The following is an 18,095-nucleotide window of genomic DNA, read 5'->3' as shown; positions in this document are numbered from 1 at the left end:
GTCCCTGGAGACATTTAAAAAGCGACTCGATATGGCACTCAGTGCCATAGTCTAGAGACTGTGGCAGTAGCTGTTCAAAGGTTGGACTCGATGATCTCTGAGGTCCCTTCCAACCCAGCCTATTCTATGATTCTATGATTCTATGAAAGAAAAAAACCCAGAACCATAGGAAAAAAACAGAAGGAAAAAAAAGAAAAAAAAAGAAAAAAACCACACATCCCTTTGGAAACATGCATCTATTCTTTTACATTTTGGATGCTGACCCAAAACAAAAAATTTCAGGCTTAGCCTAGGCTTTTGGACTCTGTTCTTGGCAATATTCTGTACCTCTAGAAGCATATTATAGATATACTATTACCATTTGAACATCATACTGCCTGGCTTGTGGTGTGAGAGTCCTGGGATTTTATTTTTTATTTTATTTTTCATTCGAAGTGAACATTAATTGAGAAAGTTACACATTTATATAGCTCCTGAAGAGTAACACCCACTTCACCTACCTCTCTATTGTAAATTAATATGTAGCAGATGGTGAGCTGAGATAGTTTGACAGCCTACTTACAGTACCATCACTTTAACCTCTATCTGAAAAAAAAAAAAAAATCCCATTAGTTTTTCTGCTGTTGGGCTCTTAACCCCCCAAAGTATCCTTAGTTATCATATCATGGGATTTTCTGCTATGCCAAGGAAGAAAATAATTAAAGATACCCTCTTCCATTTAAATGCTTGTTCTAATTTTACTGGGCATATCTTTTCCTCTTAACTTCTCCAATAATTTCAATTTAAATCTTCATTTAGAATGAGATTTTTCTTCCAAGGGGGATTTTTTTTATCTTCAGGGACAACTTAGTGCAATGCAGAAGCAAACACAGAATCCCTTCCATATATTATGATTAATGTGGTGTAAGGAGCTCCCCTTGCTAGAAATGCAGAATCAAAGGGAGCAGAGTCCATAAGTAGAATTTAAATTCAATACACACTGGAATCTTATGGTTCATTTCAAAGTGGCTCTAAAGGAAGTAATTAGACACTCACCAAGGCTTTCACTAAGAAACAACTTTCCCTAAGAAGGCCCTGCTCAAAGTCTTCATTCAAAGTACTCATTCACTTTTTTCCCCCTTCACTCTTTCTAATATAGTAAGGGAAGGATTTTTTTAAGATTTGGAAATCCATGTTAAGAGATTTAAATTCAAGTCTCCTTTAAAAGAAATGATCTAATTGAATGTTTTCTTCTGCCAGCCTGATAGAAAAAATTTATTTGTTGAAGAATATATAGATAATGGTCAGATATTTGCAAGACATGTGTGTATTTGGAATTATTCCACATGGGTTGAAATAAGATATTGTTCAGTTCCAGTAATGTTCATGTGCTGTTGTATGGGGTTTCTTAAGTCAATGAGGAAATTCTCAGTGACTGGAAATAATATCTGGACTCAAAGCCTCTCTCTTGCAAGATAATAAGAATGTCTTATAATTTGTGTACCTGATAACACACAATCAACTTCTTAGGCCAGTATTAACACCAAAGATTCCAAAATGTTGCCTTAACTCTTTCACTTTTTACAGCAAAATGGACCAAAACTTTATATGAAGGATGTGATTTCCATTCAAATCTCCTCTTACATGGGATTGTGAGTGGAAATTGTCAGCTTCATCATTCAGACCATCTCCACAGCTCTTCTTCACTTAGGCAGTTTTAATACATGCACATGCACACACACACAAAACCAGAGTCCCATATAGATTTGTTCTATTTTTTTTCTGTTCACACAAACATTTATAAAAAAACAAGTTCAGCCTTATACAGACATGCACTAAAATAAAGATTCTGTGTCACACATATAGAGCAGGAATTAAGTTTCAAAATATCACTGATGCTTTCTGTTTGAATGTCTCTTTTCCATTTGTGAGTGAACATAAAAGGTCTCTGCTCTTACATCTCATGCCTGGAAATCTGGGATGTTCCAAGCCATTACCACACCAGTGGTGCAATCAGAAAAATACCCTCCTTTTTCATTACCTTGTAACTCCCTTGTGCAGTATGGAACACCTTTTCCCCTGGGTAGATACTCAGTCAAGGGGCAAGAGAAGTTACAAATTGCACTCACATGACACCAAAGCCAGCTCCAAGCCTTATAAACTGCATGGTGAGATTGAAGCTGCCATTCCCAGCCAGGCATTGCAGAGGCACAGAGGAGAGCAGCTGGTTGGGGAGGTGGTGTGGCACGGAGTAGTCATGAGCCTCAGACTGCAAAGGATGAATTTCACCAGTCCCTTTAGAGAGCCATTGCATAGACCCCCAATTACTCTGGCTTCATGCGAGCACAGGAGATTGAATTTCACCCAGAGAGTTAGAAATGCAAATAAACATTTTATTAAGTAATTAGAGACCATAATTGTGGATTACCTTTCATTTGTATTAGAGGAAAGCATGAAATGGTTAGACCCCCAGAATCTTGTTTGGCGTTCTCATCACATCTGATTGCTAACTGACATTTCTGGATTGTTTATCTTCTTTCCTTCTAGATTTCTTTTTTTTTCTAGTTAAATTTATTCCGGATATCAGAAATATAATTAATGTCCTCTCACCTTATATAAAGATATCAGGCTGAAACAGCAGATTGAACACAACTTTAATTTTGTTTCTAATAAGAAAATACTTTACTTTTAAAGTTACTCACTTCTAATACCTTCTCTTTGCAAGCCTGAGAAGTAACAAAAACATTTTTTACATCTTTCCTCAATTATACATATTATGGAGAACATAATATGTGTTTCCCTTAACACACAGCCAAGTAGCATAAAGAAGCCCCCATCCTATTTCAGTACAGCAATGTCAGCAGGAGGCTTAAGTATGACTTCAAAATGTTTTCAAGTCTCTTGTTTTTAATAAGGGCAATAGGTAATGATTTTTAATAACACTCAAAGTTCTTGTGGCTTATTAAAATGTTATACTTTATTTGAAAAGCTTAATTTGGATTTTGATTCAAATGTTTAGATGAAGCATTGCTAAGAGACTTTGAGCTGCTGCCTTTTACACAGGCCTGATACCGATTTCCCAGAAACTAAGGAGGAACAAGGACTCAGTCACTCATGGGGAGACAGTTGAAAGATCCTACCTTTTTGGAAAAACTGCTCACAGTAAAATTTTTCAGGATTTCCAAGCTGAAGGGGAGGACAGAGAGTTGTCAACTGCTGTCAAATAGCACAGGCTTGTCAACTGCAAGCTGAGAAAAACACTTAAGAAGCCCAGGTCTACTCTGAGGTTGTGCTTAGGACCTACACAGTTTTAAAGCACCTGGGGAGAGATGTGAACCCAAGAAAGAGATCAAAGAAGCTAACTAAGCCCCCCAGTCATAATGCAAAGCCTATAAAACAGAAAAGAAAGAAGAAAAAAAAAAAAAAAGCCCAAAATGTAGCCATAATTTTTTTTTTATAAACCACAGTATTTGTCTCTTTTCAATTTGCACTGCAATAAATTTCTAGAACAATGTCACCTGTAGCACTACAGACAATACTGAGGTCCCCACCTAGGCTTGAAAATAAAGCATTTGTGATTAACTGTGGTGATTATACAGAGCTGCATTAATTGCAGCTGGCTGACAAGAACAAAATTCAAAATTCTTTTCATACAGGTAAATCATATTTGAATGATACTGGCATCACCATCGTTAAAAGTGTGAATGAAGGCATTAGCCAAGTGCATGTAGAATTCAGAAATAATATTAACAGAGAGAGGTGATTTTATCTGGTCTTTTGTGCAACATAAGCCACTGCTGAATCATCCCTATTTGGTTTTTCTCTTTTTTGAGGAGGAAAAAACCCAAACAATTACTAATAAAATAAAAAGCAAGAGACCAAACAAAATTTTAAAACCTCCTGTATAAGAGAATCAGTCCTTAGAAAGTCAAATACTAGTGAAAAGTGTGTTTTATTTTCACTCTGAATTTACTAGGATTTAACTTCTAGCCATTTAATCTTATTATACTTTTGTCTGGTAGATCAAAGAGTGCTCTGTTATCAAATTTCTGTTTGTCTTGGTCCAGCATCATACTGAGAACTCCTGTTCAGCTGATTATCTTCCATTGAGCTTGCCTTCAGCCCAGGAATCCTTTTCATCATCACCACTTTATATACAGTACAGTACCACATCATGTAAATATGTCCTTCACTCTTTGTGAGAACATGTAAGTTTTAAGAACTGCCTACATTAAAATGACCCTGTATTGCCAAGCAAACCATATAGTTCTACATCAATAACTTGTCTTCTTCATTATCTCCTGTAACTGCTGCTTTTGTGCCATCTGCAAAGTTTATAATATATAAATTGAATAAATTTTAATATTAATTAATAATAGTAAAACTATTTTTTTTCCAGACATCATTTAGGAAAATGGGCATTTGATGATAACTCCTGCTTAGAATAACTTTTTGAGACTTAGTGGTTAGCCAGTTTTTAATCCATTTAGCATATCACATGTTGATTTTGTATCGCTCTCATTTCTTAATCAAAGTATTGTGTGGTAATAAGTGGAATGCCTCACTGAAATCTCATATACTCTGTATCAACTTGATTATCTTTCGCAACCAAATTTGTAATCTTATTAAAAAAATATTAAGTTAGCCTGATAAGATCTAATTCTGGTACACTCATATTGACTGAGAGTAGGCTTTTTTAGTCTCTTTTGATTCTTTATACATCAGGTCTCCTATCAGTCATCCCATCATCTTCTCCCAGTGTTATCATCACGACAGCAGGCCTGCAGGTACTGACATCATCCCATTTTCCCTTTGTCAACATTAGTAACTCACTGGCTTTCTTCTAACCTTCTTCTAACCAGTAATTTTAAGAATTACTGAAAAGCAAGAGTAATGATCCAGAAAGTTAGTGCTTTCAGAGTATTAGAGGCAAATTATGTAGACCTAATGATCTCAAAATGCTCAACTTGAGAGGCCTTTTAGTATTCTCGTGCACTTCTATGGGGATGGAAAATGTGTCACGATCATGATATGATTAATACTTCATCCTGTTTCTCTTCACAATACAGAGCATTGCTGTATTAATATTTACAGACCTCCCATTACCATCTGATAATCCTGTTCCTTAGGATTCCCTTCATTCCTAAGCTATTTTCAGACAAGGTCTTCAGTCTCGTCCTTTGCTCTCATGGTCATTGCTTTATTTATTTATTTATTTATTTATTTTATTCTTTGCTTCTGCCTGTTTTGCACATTGCTCTCTAGTACTCCTCCCCTTTACTTTCATCTAGTTTCTATATTATTTTTTTATTACTTTTCTTTATAGCTGCCTACACTTTTCCACTAAACCAGGCTGTCACTTAAATCCACATAGCCTTTTCTGTCAGATATGGAATTGTGGCTTTTGGACATCTAGTAAAACATTCCTAAACAGTTCTAAACTGACACTTGCGTTCTTCTCTTTGATTTCTTTCTCTGGTCTGATATGTCTTAGAATTATATCCAGCTCTGTGAAACGGTCTTTTCAAAGCATCAGGTATGTATACTGCATTTTTTCCCCTCCTGACTAGCCTAGCCAGCCTGTCTCTAACAACATTGGTTCCCCTTCTACTGAGATGGAAACCATCTTAACTCTGCAGCATGGTATCTCGTCACAGGCAGTGAAGAAAACCTTTTCCATACTGTACTTAATTGATTGGCTATTACAGCTATTACTAGAAATTTATTGTCAGAATTTTCTGCTTTGTATTTTCTTTCTATTTTGGTAGGGGATAAATACACTGGAGATCTCCTCTTTCACCACTTGTTTTATTACCACTAGGAGTGGGCAAACCTGGAAGTGTCTTGTCTTGAACAGACCATTTAACTTGCAGCGCTTGCTCCTCAGAAACCCATTTCATCTCCTGGCTTTCCCAAGACAGAACCAAATCTATTTTCATGCAACATGTCCAACACATGATGCAGTCTTTTAAAGAAAGAACACCTCACTAGGGCCGTTCTATGCACTATGTCTGAAGTATCATTTGCTGGACTGAGTTCTCAGAGGCTTTTATGCTGAGAAGATCAGTACACAGCCTTAGCCATGCTGACTTTATTCCGTGATTCCTTTGGTGAGATGCTTCTCTGGATTAACATTCCTAAATATATGAAGGAAAATACATTCATATGCATGTGTCTAGGTGGGCTGCAGGTGTCTAAAGTTCCTACTCTACAGAACTCATGGTCAGCCAGAAGTCAGTGGAGCTCAAAGAAGCAATTCAGCTCAGCCTAAAGATTCTCTGTCTGTTCCTGAGCAGTTAGTAGAGTATATTAAAAAATTAAATCCTTAGATATCTGGAGATAATGAGGCATTTCTGAAACTCACTGAAAAATCACAGGGAAGACTTGGAACTGTTTCAGTATTATCTTATAGATAAGCTCACAGAAGCAAGGACATCCCATCTCACTCACAAACTCGGTCAACCTATCACTTTATTTGACAAAAGTTTCAGTATAGCTCTATGGTGAACACAATACCATCAATAAACACCCTTGGGATTTTAGTAGCTGAGAGTACACCCATAAAAGTGGTTATAACCATAAGGTGCGAAATGACCTGTCAGCCAACTTTAATAATGCATAGCTCTTGACCCACATTGCTTATCAGTTACTTGGTAGAAATACAGAATATTTGTGTGTTAGGGGATCTTGCTTTTATTTTTCATTTTAGAACAAAATGAGTGAGTCCAAGATAAAGTTAATGAAGTCAGCATGAAGTTTAGTACCTGAATGTCAGCATCAGTCCAGATCTAAGAACCTATTCATATTTTCCCTTTGTTGAGATTTGAGGAACAGCAAGACAGGCATGGAACAGCTCCTGTTTTGAGAATCACTCAAGCTGTCAAACAATCCAGTTGCTTTTCACTCTTCTAATAAACTGCAGATGATATAATTTTTCTCTCTTCTCCATGAGACGGTTAAAGCTTGTATGAAGCTCTTATATTGCATTTAATTTAGTCAAAATACCTATGGATGGAAAATTTGTGAGACCAGGTGCAAGGTTTATAATCACACTACACGTTAAAGAGCCATTTCAATACTCTCCTATTTCCTTTAATTTTTATGTATGAGGAATATATCCAAAGCAGCCTTATCTTCTTGAGCTTAATACCAGCCTGGAGACTGCACTCCCTGCTGAAAGCAAAGAGATTTATTTCTCTGATTCCTAACTTAATGTTTATTTCTTCTCTGTAACTCTTAGGTCTTCTTTAACTTGATTTTAGATGCCTTGGCTTCTGTAGCATCAGTTAGACTTCTCTACCTACTGCAGTTTCTTTGCATCTCATAAAAAAAAATTAGAGACTCACAACGTAAAGTGCTTCAAATATGGCAAAAAGCCACTCTGCCACTTTATCAAAACAGAAAAATTTACCAGGCCTGATCAAGTTACTTTTCATTCATAGACACTGAGAGCTTTACACCTCTTCTCCCATGTTTCCACAAGAATCAGCAATTCAATAATTTTATGTAGATTTACTTTCTTACTTTAAAAAAAATGCTTAGAAATTTTGAAATCATAGTTATTTTAATTTAAAAAAAATGAGACTGAAACATAATTTCCTCAGACTCTGTTATACCTCATATGCTTTCATAAAGCGTACTTCATTATATCATAATGAACATAGATCTTTGTTCTAGAGACTGCTTTTGAACTATGAAAGTAAGGATAGATTCTAATACAGATTTGCCACGGTTCCTGACTTTGGACCAAAGACACAGACAGCATTTCTTTTGTGCACCTGAAGTGGTAATTGGTGGGCAGTACATGCTGCATTTTTCGTGATCAAAATCATTACATTTGCTATCTAATTCATTCCCCTTTTCACTCATAACAATTTTAGAACGACTCAGTCATATTTTTGCATAGTGTCATTGAAACCTAAGTTCTATTTAAAAATAACATAGAAATCTTTATCTTATTGACTGGCAGGATGAATTAGTTTGTTCAGTGCCAGATTTAAAGCTGTATCTGGGCAGTTAGGTGCTGAGTTGGCCTTTCAGAAGCAGCTAGATATGGAACTCCTCTAATCAAACAGACAGAAATTCTACAGGACTAGTTCCTAGACCCATTCAGTACAGAATGTTTTCTAGTTTGTTGATTGTCTACTGTACATAGCAGTTCTACAGGTATTTCACAAGTTGATTGGACACGTCTGTACAAGCAAAAAAACCCACATTTTGGAAATGAGGAATCTCAAGGTGCTTGCATTCCTCTCCAAGAGTAATGAAAATTGGAAGAAGTGGGTTATAGGACAGAGCATGGTTGACTGAGGAAACATGACACAGAGAGAAAGGATTGCTCTTCTGCAAACCTCCTTTGCCTCTGTGCTTACTGGTGCAGTTTCCTGGCCTGTCATTTGCAAAAGGATTAAATGGATATTCTGGTTTTGAATCATGCTACTGAAAGATGTTTGACCTCCTTCTATGTAAAAGTTGATTTTTCTAATAAATGTGTTTCCAGCCAGGCTACACAATAAGGGTGTGAGGGAAAGCAAGCTGGGGGTAAGCAAAGAGAGTACTACAGCATATGGAAAGTTTGTATAAAACTTATGATGTTAACATGACTTCTTTCACCTAGGGAGAACCTATAAACTTACCTATTTTCTCAGCCTACAAATTCCTTAGTATTTCCCTGAGGACGGCTGAATGGTTCAATTCAAAGGATTTTTTTAATTCTTGTAACCCTAATCTTCATCATTATTTCTAATTCCTCAGTACGAAACCAGAAATATTGATGATCTAATACATTTTACAGTGCAGCACACAACCTTCTTTATGGCACTTACATCATTATGTAATATGTTATAAAGCAACTTGCATGTTGTAAAACTCATTAAAAAAGATATATTTTTTCTCTTAGCTTGAGTTCATGATGGACAAAATTAAGGTGGAAAGCTATTAAAGTTCCAGAAATCCTAGCAGCACACGTTCCTTTCAAATGCTGTTTTCTGCCCTCTTACTTGGTGTTTTCTGTCACATTTTCAGTATTTCTGATGTGGGTCTATTGAGAGGTAATTTCTCAGCACGGCAGCTGAAGTAAGACTCCTATGGGATTAGTAATCTAGTCTTAAAAATCGTTACCTGGTTTCTGTCATTTACCCTGATTTGGTCAGGACAGTTGCTAACTGAATGAAAGTGACGTAAGCCAAAGTGAAAGAAGAATGATACTGAAATATAATAGAAAACCATAAATGAAACTTTTTTTTTATAAATGACTGGATGGATTTTATTACTTGTCAAATTTTTATCACCAGTGAGTTACTAGCCACTTTGCCTGGGAAAGCCACAGAAAAGAATAGTACTTCGGACATTTTTCAAATCTGTTTAATGTTTTTAGCCTTTTGTTGTTTTCAGCACTTCTCAGGTTCCTCTGTTTGCTATTCTCTTGCATACTGTATGCACACATCTTGTTCTGGCTTTGTGGGATTTTTGGCTGCAAAAATAGAGAATTACCAGGGCACATGCTCACTATTCTAGTGATTGGGAAAATTAGGAAGTGTCATTACATCGAGTTATCAGCACGAATACAGTTCAGTTCTGCTCCCATTGAAACTCGTTGATTTCAGAAGAGCTACGTTTCAGCCCTAGACTGCAATATGTTCTGCTGAAAATGGCCACCCTGCCAACAGCATCCTACTTCACTTGAAATTTAAGAGCTAGCATAGCCAGTCAAAACTAGCAGCAAGGAGGCGACTCCTGCTTTTGCAAAGGTAGAGTGGGAGCTGCTTAGGTGAGATTAGCAGCCTCCTGATCTCTACGGTGGTCAGCCCGAATTGTGATACAAACTTGTTTATAGAGGCAACAGCTAAATGTTACTACTATGTCTTCTATTTAATTTGGAGATAGCCAAAGATGAAAACACAAGTTCTGTTGCACTGTAATTTACATGACATTTCACTCATTTTTAAGCAGGTTACTGTAGAAACTTTGTCTGCACCGGGGCAGGTAAAGACCCTATCACTATGCGAACATTACCAAAGCCAGTGAAACTGAGGCAAGTCCTAAGCCTATACTGTTAAGATTAATTTTTGTCAGTCAGGAAAAGCATAAACTCCAGATACCTACGGAAGTGAAAAAGCCCAGGTATAAAGCAGGCCTTTACGCGAAATTGCCCTTACTGGATGGGGAGATAAATGACTAAACATATTGCAGCATATTCAGAACAAGAGCGTTGTTCCTGCTTTCCGAGAAACATTGCTGCTGATTAAAAGCAATGCAGCTGCTTGGAGAACTAAATAGATCCAATAAACTACAGGCCATACCCTCTCAGTGCTAATTAAGGTGTTAATTAAGAATTGTTATCTTGACGCCTGCTGCAGGGAAGGAATCCTTCACACATTTTTGTGTATCAGTAAGCCAAGGGTAAGATATAGTAATACTCTCATTGCTGTTTTTTTTAAATTAAAAGATTGCAAGAAATTATTGTTTAAATTAAAACCCTAGTATATGGAGCCCTTTAGCTGCAGAAGAAAACACCACCAATTGCTAGGTGAAGTCTAGTCTTTGTGACTGTAAGAAGATGGAATACTTGGATGGTTTTCACTTTTTTTTGTTGCTCAACAGCACTCAAATCCAGTTTGGGGAGTGTGGGGAAGTGAATTTGCCTTCACCTGGCTCACCAGGTGGTTATTCTGGTGGTTCTCAGTCTCCACACATCATCACAAAGTAAAAAGCTGCTCCATTGCAGAAGAGGAGTGCAAGGAAGACAATTCTCTGTTTCATTTCATGTTCCATACAACCTGGCTTCTAAGAAGGTAGGAAACCCATGGATTTAAGAGGACAGGAGTAATGATTTGTTCTGAGCTTGCAATAGCATACTAGCTTTGCTAATTGGCTATATAAAATTAGGATTCTGGTCTGAATTGTATTCCCATATGCATGTGATATACATATAATGAAAATGGTAGAGGCCATACAGGACTCTGGACTTTACTGTTCAGGTGAGGGATGGGAGGTGATCAGAACAAACAGGAACCACCACCCTAGACATTACATTACAATAATGTAAATTGCCTGCAAAACAGCAGTTGACCCTCACAAGGAACTCTCCATTCAGAGGCCTTCCTTTAACTGTATTGTTATCAGTACTCTCTGTTTTAACCCATGTAACTTATCTGCAGGTGATCAGGTTAAACAAGATTTCTGTGGTACAAATGAGGCCACAAAATAGTTGAAAAATATTTTTTATATGGATTTAATGGCTTTAGGATGCCTGCAAAGGCAGTGCTAAACTGAAGTTAAAATGAGCGAGTCCATCCTGCTCCTTCGTTAGCATTGCCGTGACCCAGTGGCTGTGAGGGGCTGGAGTACTGTGTGCCTGAAATGCCACACAGTTTACAGAAAGTTTAACCTCAGCTGGGTCTTTGCAATTGCACCATCACCTTTATTTTAGATTTACCAGGACGAGGGGAGTTGCTTTTACAGCCCCTCTGTCCTTTGTGTGACCACTGCTGTGCCCAGATGCCTGTTCAAGGATCAGGTCTCCCACAGCCTTTATTTTTTTCCGCACTACCCCTGCGTTAAGCTGGCGCGTTTTGTTTGGGGTTTTCTTTGACAGTGACTTACAAACCGGGTATTTATATATACATATTTATTTATTTATTTATTAAGCCACAAACGGCCTTTGCCTCGCTACTGCCCGGGCGAAGGCTGCCGCTGAACCTTGCGACGCGGCCCGGAGCTGTCGCGCTGCTCCCGTCGGGCCCCCTCAGCGTCGCCGCCGCAGCCCCGCGGCGAGGCAGCGCGGGCCCGGAGGGTCTCCCGCTGGGAAATGCGACGGAAAAGTTTTTTTTCCCTCTTCTCCACTTCGGTCAGGAATACTCCTCTCTCAGACAATTAATTTAGAACAAATTAAAAGCTTATAATACCTGCTCTAGATCATCATTTTAAAGAAGTGCCGTTAAAGAACAGGATTTTTTTTATTATTTGGTTGGGGGTTGGGTGGGGAGTTATTTGTTTGGTTTTGGTTTGGTTCCGCCCCCATCCCTTCGTGTTGTCGGGATGTTATTTTTTCCCTCCCCCCTTCCCAGTGAAGCGTGGGCTTTCGGGCTGTAGGGGGTGCAAGAGCTCCACTGAAGGCCGCGGGGCTTCCAAGCCTCCTGAGGTCCTGCCCCGGGCCTTGTACCGACACCGCCGAGACCTCGTACGCCCGAACCCAGCCCGGGAAAGAGGGGACGGAACCTGCCAGGGTTGTGGCAGTGCGACCTGCAGTCGTAAACCCCATGCTGTAAGTGAGAAAAGGGAGCGAGCTGGTGTTCAGCCTGCGAGGTTTCCCGCCCCCCTGCCCTCTCCTCTCCTGCCTGGATCGGCAGGGCCGCTGTGGGTGATGGCAGCCAAGGGGTGTCTGCTCTGGACAAGAATGCCGAACTAGTTTCTGGCCCAAGACAGTGTACCAGGGGACAAATGTAGTGCGTTTCCTATACAGAAAAAGAAAAAAAAAAAAAAGGAAAACAAAATAACAAAATCTTTAAAGAAATAGTGGTGATAAGAATTTACTTTGTAATTATAATTCTGCCTAGTACTTGTGCTTATCCTGGGAATCCTGTGTATGATTATTTTAATATTTTCTGTTTGTGGTGTGTGTCGTCGTTGCCATTCACTTATTTTCAGGCAGGAGTGCATTTAACTTTTGATCTCAGTGTTTCAGTATGCCACTTAAGAGATCACGCTCCTGAAGTGACTGTCACTCAAATTAGTCTTTTTGTTTCGTGCTATAATATGTCACCTCCTATGCTGCCTGGATTAGCCAGTTCAATGGCAGTGACAAACATGTATTGTTTGTTGTTGAGAGAGGAGAGTCTCACATGAGAAAACACATGTACATCCAGCCGGGACACATGCATTTCCCACCAGGGAGAGAGGGAGAGTTCAAGCAAACTGGTATTTGTTGCTTGTCCTTGCATGCGTGTTTTGTGTGCCGGGTATTACAGCTTGACAAGAGGAAGTAAGGTACTGAAGAAATGTTCAGGCATGTATAGATGCTGTTCTCAAAGGATTAACAGAGCTCCTCTGCAGTCCAAGTATGATTATTTATAGCTTTGAATGATTTAAAACTGAAATTAGGGTTAATCCTGAAAATAGCAGGTAGAAAATAAAGCATCCAAATCTGCGCAGCCTGAGTTGGCAACATTTAGAGGGAACTATGGCCAGTGGAAACTGTGTGAGGCACTTGAAAAAAAAAATCAATTTGTTCCCACAGAAGTGCAAAAGCATCATGAGAAAAAGTAATTCATTACTTGTATCTGATGATATAGCATCAAATATTTAGCAAGAGTGTTATAAAACAATATATTAGGAAGACTTGACCAATTAAACATATTTAACAAAACTGATAATCTTATAAGGGAATATTATTGTAATTTTCTTAAACATTTTCAGTCTAGAAAAGATTGTTTGCATTGTGGTAGCTTTAATATTTGCTATGCTGTAAAGTGTAATTTTTTCTCTGAAGTAAGTAGATTTCATAACGTGTATCAGTCCATAGATACACGGGGGTACAAAAGGGTAGAAAAAACAAAAAACCCCAGTCAATTTCTACTCACTGTTATTTGTAACTTTACTCCAGAACAACGTTAGAAATTCCAAAAACCTGGCAGAAATTAGTTTCTGTAGTTATACAATGATTGAAAAATCATCTCTGTAGATCTGTGCTGCCTTCAGTCTTCCCAAGATTCCTGTTGAATAATGAATTCTGAAGAATAAAATAGGTTTTGTTACCAAAACAAGGGGGATTTTACTGTAACATTTTAAGAGGTCCCCCTGTACTTCAGCACAGTTTTTCTCTTACTTTTTCAGACACTCTCTATTCCCTTCTTCCAAATACTTGCAAAAACCCCATGTGTATTAATTTGGCATATTTTTGTACATGAGAAAGGAAATTTTAAATGTGTCTTCTGTGATCATTTGTATAAAGAACAAATATCAAATCAGTTAAAAAAGAAAGAAAAATATATCACTCCATACTCCATTTCTTTGAATTTTCAAATCTAAGCAACATCACTGGAATTTCAGATTTATTTTTCTTGATTATGAATATATTACAGAAAATATTTTTCATTCCCAGCTAAATAAGAAATTGTATCCATTTACAGACACGAGCATAAGGAAAACGTGGAAAAAATAGTTCTCATATCTATCTGTTTAAATAACAGGACTGCTACAGTATGAACTAGAGCTATTATATGTATTTATTACCTATGATGCTTATATAGGATGTTCTGCATTAGCATATATACCTTGCTCATTTTCTTTCTTTACTTATTTTGCATGGGAGAAATGGTTCTTTCAAATGACTGCTTTTTTGTTACATTCCAGAATTTAATCTTTTTTTTTCTTCTTCTTTTCTTCCTTTTTTTTTTTTTTTTTTTTTTTTTTTTCCCTGTTTTTTCTCCTGGAATTTAGTTGTTCCCCATGTACATAATTTCAATAGTAATTTTTCATCAGAAGCTTCTATAAAAAGTACACTCTAATATTACTTATGAAAGGCAGTTACCTCTTATGATAAAACTTTTTTGACAAGGCAACACAGGCTTTTCTCTACGAACTACTCATGTTAGCATTGACACTTTGAACATAAAATAATACAGAATGAATGATGGAGATATTAATGATTTGCTTGATGAAAACATATCAAAATAGTGTTTTTTTGAAATCGGAACTTTTATTGTTTTAAGTTTCTTTTGCTTTATGCATTGATTTTGTGAGCAGAAAGCATTAGAAGGACTTTTCATATTGATTAAAGATTGATGTGCATAACTCTTCATGCACCAAAATGAAAATGTGCCCTGTAGTGCAATGGCAGTCGACATTTAAGAACCACAGAGCCATTTAGAATCACAAAGAAGCACAAGTCAAAAATACAAAAAAGGCATGTGACAATTTTGTTAAAAAATATGAATGAATACATTCATCAAAAACAGTTAAGACAATCCAAATGCACTCTGCAATTTGTGTCTTTGGGCTCAGTAATTGATTGAGTAGTTTGTATGTTTTTACAAGAAGGAAAAAAGAAACTTTACATACGTAAATGGAAGGAAATGGTGAAAGATATCATCCAACAAGTTTGCAGAGTAGCTGAAAAGAAACAGAACTGAGCCAGCATGTCACACGATTTCTCACTCAGACCCGTGATAAAAGCTCTATAAAGGCCTCTGAAGAATGGATTCCATAGGTTGAGTACCACTGCCATTAAATACTGTAGGTGCTGAGGTTGTTTTCATTTTCCTTTACTGTTCCTTTTGAAGTTATTCACTGCGTGAATATCAAGTAACGTTTTTAATGCTGTGGTGATAGGTTCTGCTTTTAACAGAGTATTTTGCAGCTAGGACAGCCTTTCTGTCACTGAATGCAGATGTGGCTGTAGGGAAAGGCAAAACTCCTTTCTCTGATTATATTCAGTTATCTGTCCTGCAAATCACTGCTGCATATTCTGCATTTGTTTTGTACAATAAATTCTCATTTGATTTCCAGAGTAAATCTCCACAAAGGCTGAGTCAAGAGTTGTAATAGCAATCCACAGTGAAAAGAAAAGTCTTCATATGTGCGGTGCTGCTGCAGACTGCTTCACCAGGATGTCAGTACTGAAGCACAGACCCAAATTCAGCCTGGTGCTACCTCCTTTCAGAGCTTTTTGAACCCATTGAGGCTAGGGAGGGTAAGGAATTTGGGGTTTACTTATCATGAAGCTGTTTAATGCAAGATGTATGGCAAAGAAATACCAGCTATGAAATGTAAATGCTGAAAAATGGCATGACTCTGTTTAACTCCTTGTTACTTTACAATGCTATGGACAAAAATTGGAGCTGACATTTCTCTTTGATGTGGTTTACCCATCTCACTCTGCTGCTTTCAGCACTGTGTGACAGGAGCAGACATTAGCTAGGAAAGAGGGAATAGGGAAGAAAGAAATGTAATCCTCACAGTGGCCTTCATGGGAGAATAGTGAATTAGAGGCAGACGCTACACCTTTTAGGTGGACTTGGAAAACAATGCCCTTCTCCCAACAGCTGTTAGTTGTGTGCCAGGATATTGGGGAAAGCAATCAAATGAACTCATTTATTTGCAAAATTAATAAATAAAGACAAAAAGACAGAAGGTAACATTGAAAAAGCGGAATACATCTGAACCCATGCTGAATCTGTGGTGTTTTGTTTCATTCTGCTTGGTCTGCAATACAAATCAGGATATGCATCTTGTCTGTGGATGTGTCTTGCTCTTGAATTTTCCTATATTTTTGTAGCAGAGAAGGAGAGCAAGGATGGTAAGAGGAATGGAGCAACTTCCGTATGAGTTAAGACACTATTCCCTTCAGCTTTGAAAGAGGTAGTTATGTAGCTATAAGAAAATATGGTAGGTATAGATAAAATGGTGAGTAGTTTGGAGAAGGTTGAATAGAAAGCAACTTCTAGCATTCCAGTACAAGGTTGGAGGACACCTGAAGAATTTGGCAGAAAGCAAATTTAAACCACATAGATAAAAAAGGATGTCATGGACTCTCTAAACAGAGAGTCTAAAAAGGAGTGAATGCATTCAAGGAAGATTAGTCCAGTCATGCTAGAAGCTGTCCAGCCTTTCATGCCTTTCATTTTTAATTCTCTGCCAAGTGCTCACTACTGCTCTTGGTCAGAAACAAAATTTTCTACCAGCTCACTAATCAATCTGGTGGTTTGGGTGTTCCTGTTGAGATTTTGAGAGTTTCAGTATGGGTTACTCAAAAGTATTTCCATTTCTAAGACTCAAATAGATTATTCTGTCTTGTCAGGGTCTACTTTTGTTAATAGTTCAAGACTAGGAATGCAAAAGTTAGCAATTGTTCACTATCTTCAGGTTATATATTTATTTTAGAAATGTTTATGTTCATATAGCCATCCTGCTGCACCTCCTCTGATCACCTCACAGTTTTCTGATGTTTTCTAATGGAGAATATTGCTTCCCAAATTCTGTAATTAATGCAACTCTTTTTTTATTTGTTATTCCCCATTTTAGTTTTTCCTTAAATTTTCTGTTAATTTTAACAAGCCAGCCTATGAGCAGAATTAAAAAAAAAACTTAGCATTTTATTTATTTTCAATAATTATTTTCTTTATTCTGCCACAAGTTCTAGTATGTTAGATGGTCTGGTTTACTGAAGTCAAGTCTTTGTTTGGTTGAATGTTCCAGTTTAATGCTGGGTGGGCAATTAAATGAGTAACAGGTGCTCCCTGCTACCTGCTCTCCCTTTCCAGAAAGGGAAAGAGAATAAGGGAGAGAATGGGTTGGAAATGAAACTACACAACTTTAACAAAGCAGTAACGATAAAAAGGAAAAAACCAAAATATATTCAAAAGCAAAAGCACTATCACCCCACCAGCCCCCTACCCCCACGCCCTCCTGAAATGCTCACATCACCACCAAAGCTGCAGACCAGGCCCTAGGAAGTCCTGAACTTGGGCTCCTGAAATCTGCAGCAGACAGGAGCTGGATTCAGGAATACACAGATTGGGATCAAAGGAAGTTAAGCAGAGTCCTCTCAGGATTCCAGATGTGGAGGAAGAGAACTTGAGTCTCATTATCCCTCTGTATTTATATGGAGTGGGGTGTGGATGGGATGGAATACTTTGGTCAATTTTAGTCACCTGTCTGGTCTGCTCCTTTACTCCTTTTTCTTTCTGGAGCATAAAATGTTTTGTTGAACCAAACAGTAAATATAAACACTGAGCATAATCAGTCCTAGAAGCAGACAGTGACTGGAAAACGTGCTGTTAATTTCAGTGCAGCTGAAATGAAGTGCAGCTACTTAGAAGAGACTTAATTGAAAAGTAAAATCACTAGAAAGGAGCTTGGATCAATCCTGTCTCAAACCAGGACATTGGGGAATCAAGAAAGAAAAGGAGACAGCAAACTTCTTCTGCTTGTGATAGCTGAATGCTGTAGCCTCCAGTGATCTTTGTAATAAAGGACAGTGAGAAAATTGAGGTACTCAGTACCTTCTTTGCATCATTGCTTTACTGGTAAAATCAGCTTTTAAAAATTCCAGATCCCTGAGGCTACTGGGGAAAGTCTGGAGAACAAAAACCTTACCCTTTGTGGAGCATCAGCTT

At 37.8% G+C, this 18,095-nt stretch overlaps 1 long non-coding RNA gene across 1 annotated transcript; it reads left to right on the top strand.

Annotated features, from left to right (window-relative positions):
* Positions 1-11,845: 11,845 nt before the first annotated feature.
* LOC139793734 (uncharacterized) lies at positions 11,846-17,102 on the top strand. Its single transcript, XR_011724756.1, has 3 exons — positions 11,846-12,244; positions 15,487-15,670; positions 16,256-17,102. It is a non-coding gene; the product is annotated as an uncharacterized lncRNA (long non-coding RNA).
* Positions 17,103-18,095: the final 993 nt, after the last annotated feature.

Source organism: Heliangelus exortis, chromosome 2, assembly GCF_036169615.1.
Source record: "Heliangelus exortis chromosome 2, bHelExo1.hap1, whole genome shotgun sequence".
Classification (NCBI taxonomy): Eukaryota; Metazoa; Chordata; class Aves; order Apodiformes; family Trochilidae; genus Heliangelus; species Heliangelus exortis.
The sequence above is the reverse complement of the archived record's forward strand: the minus strand, read 5'-3'. Positions and strand labels throughout refer to the sequence as shown.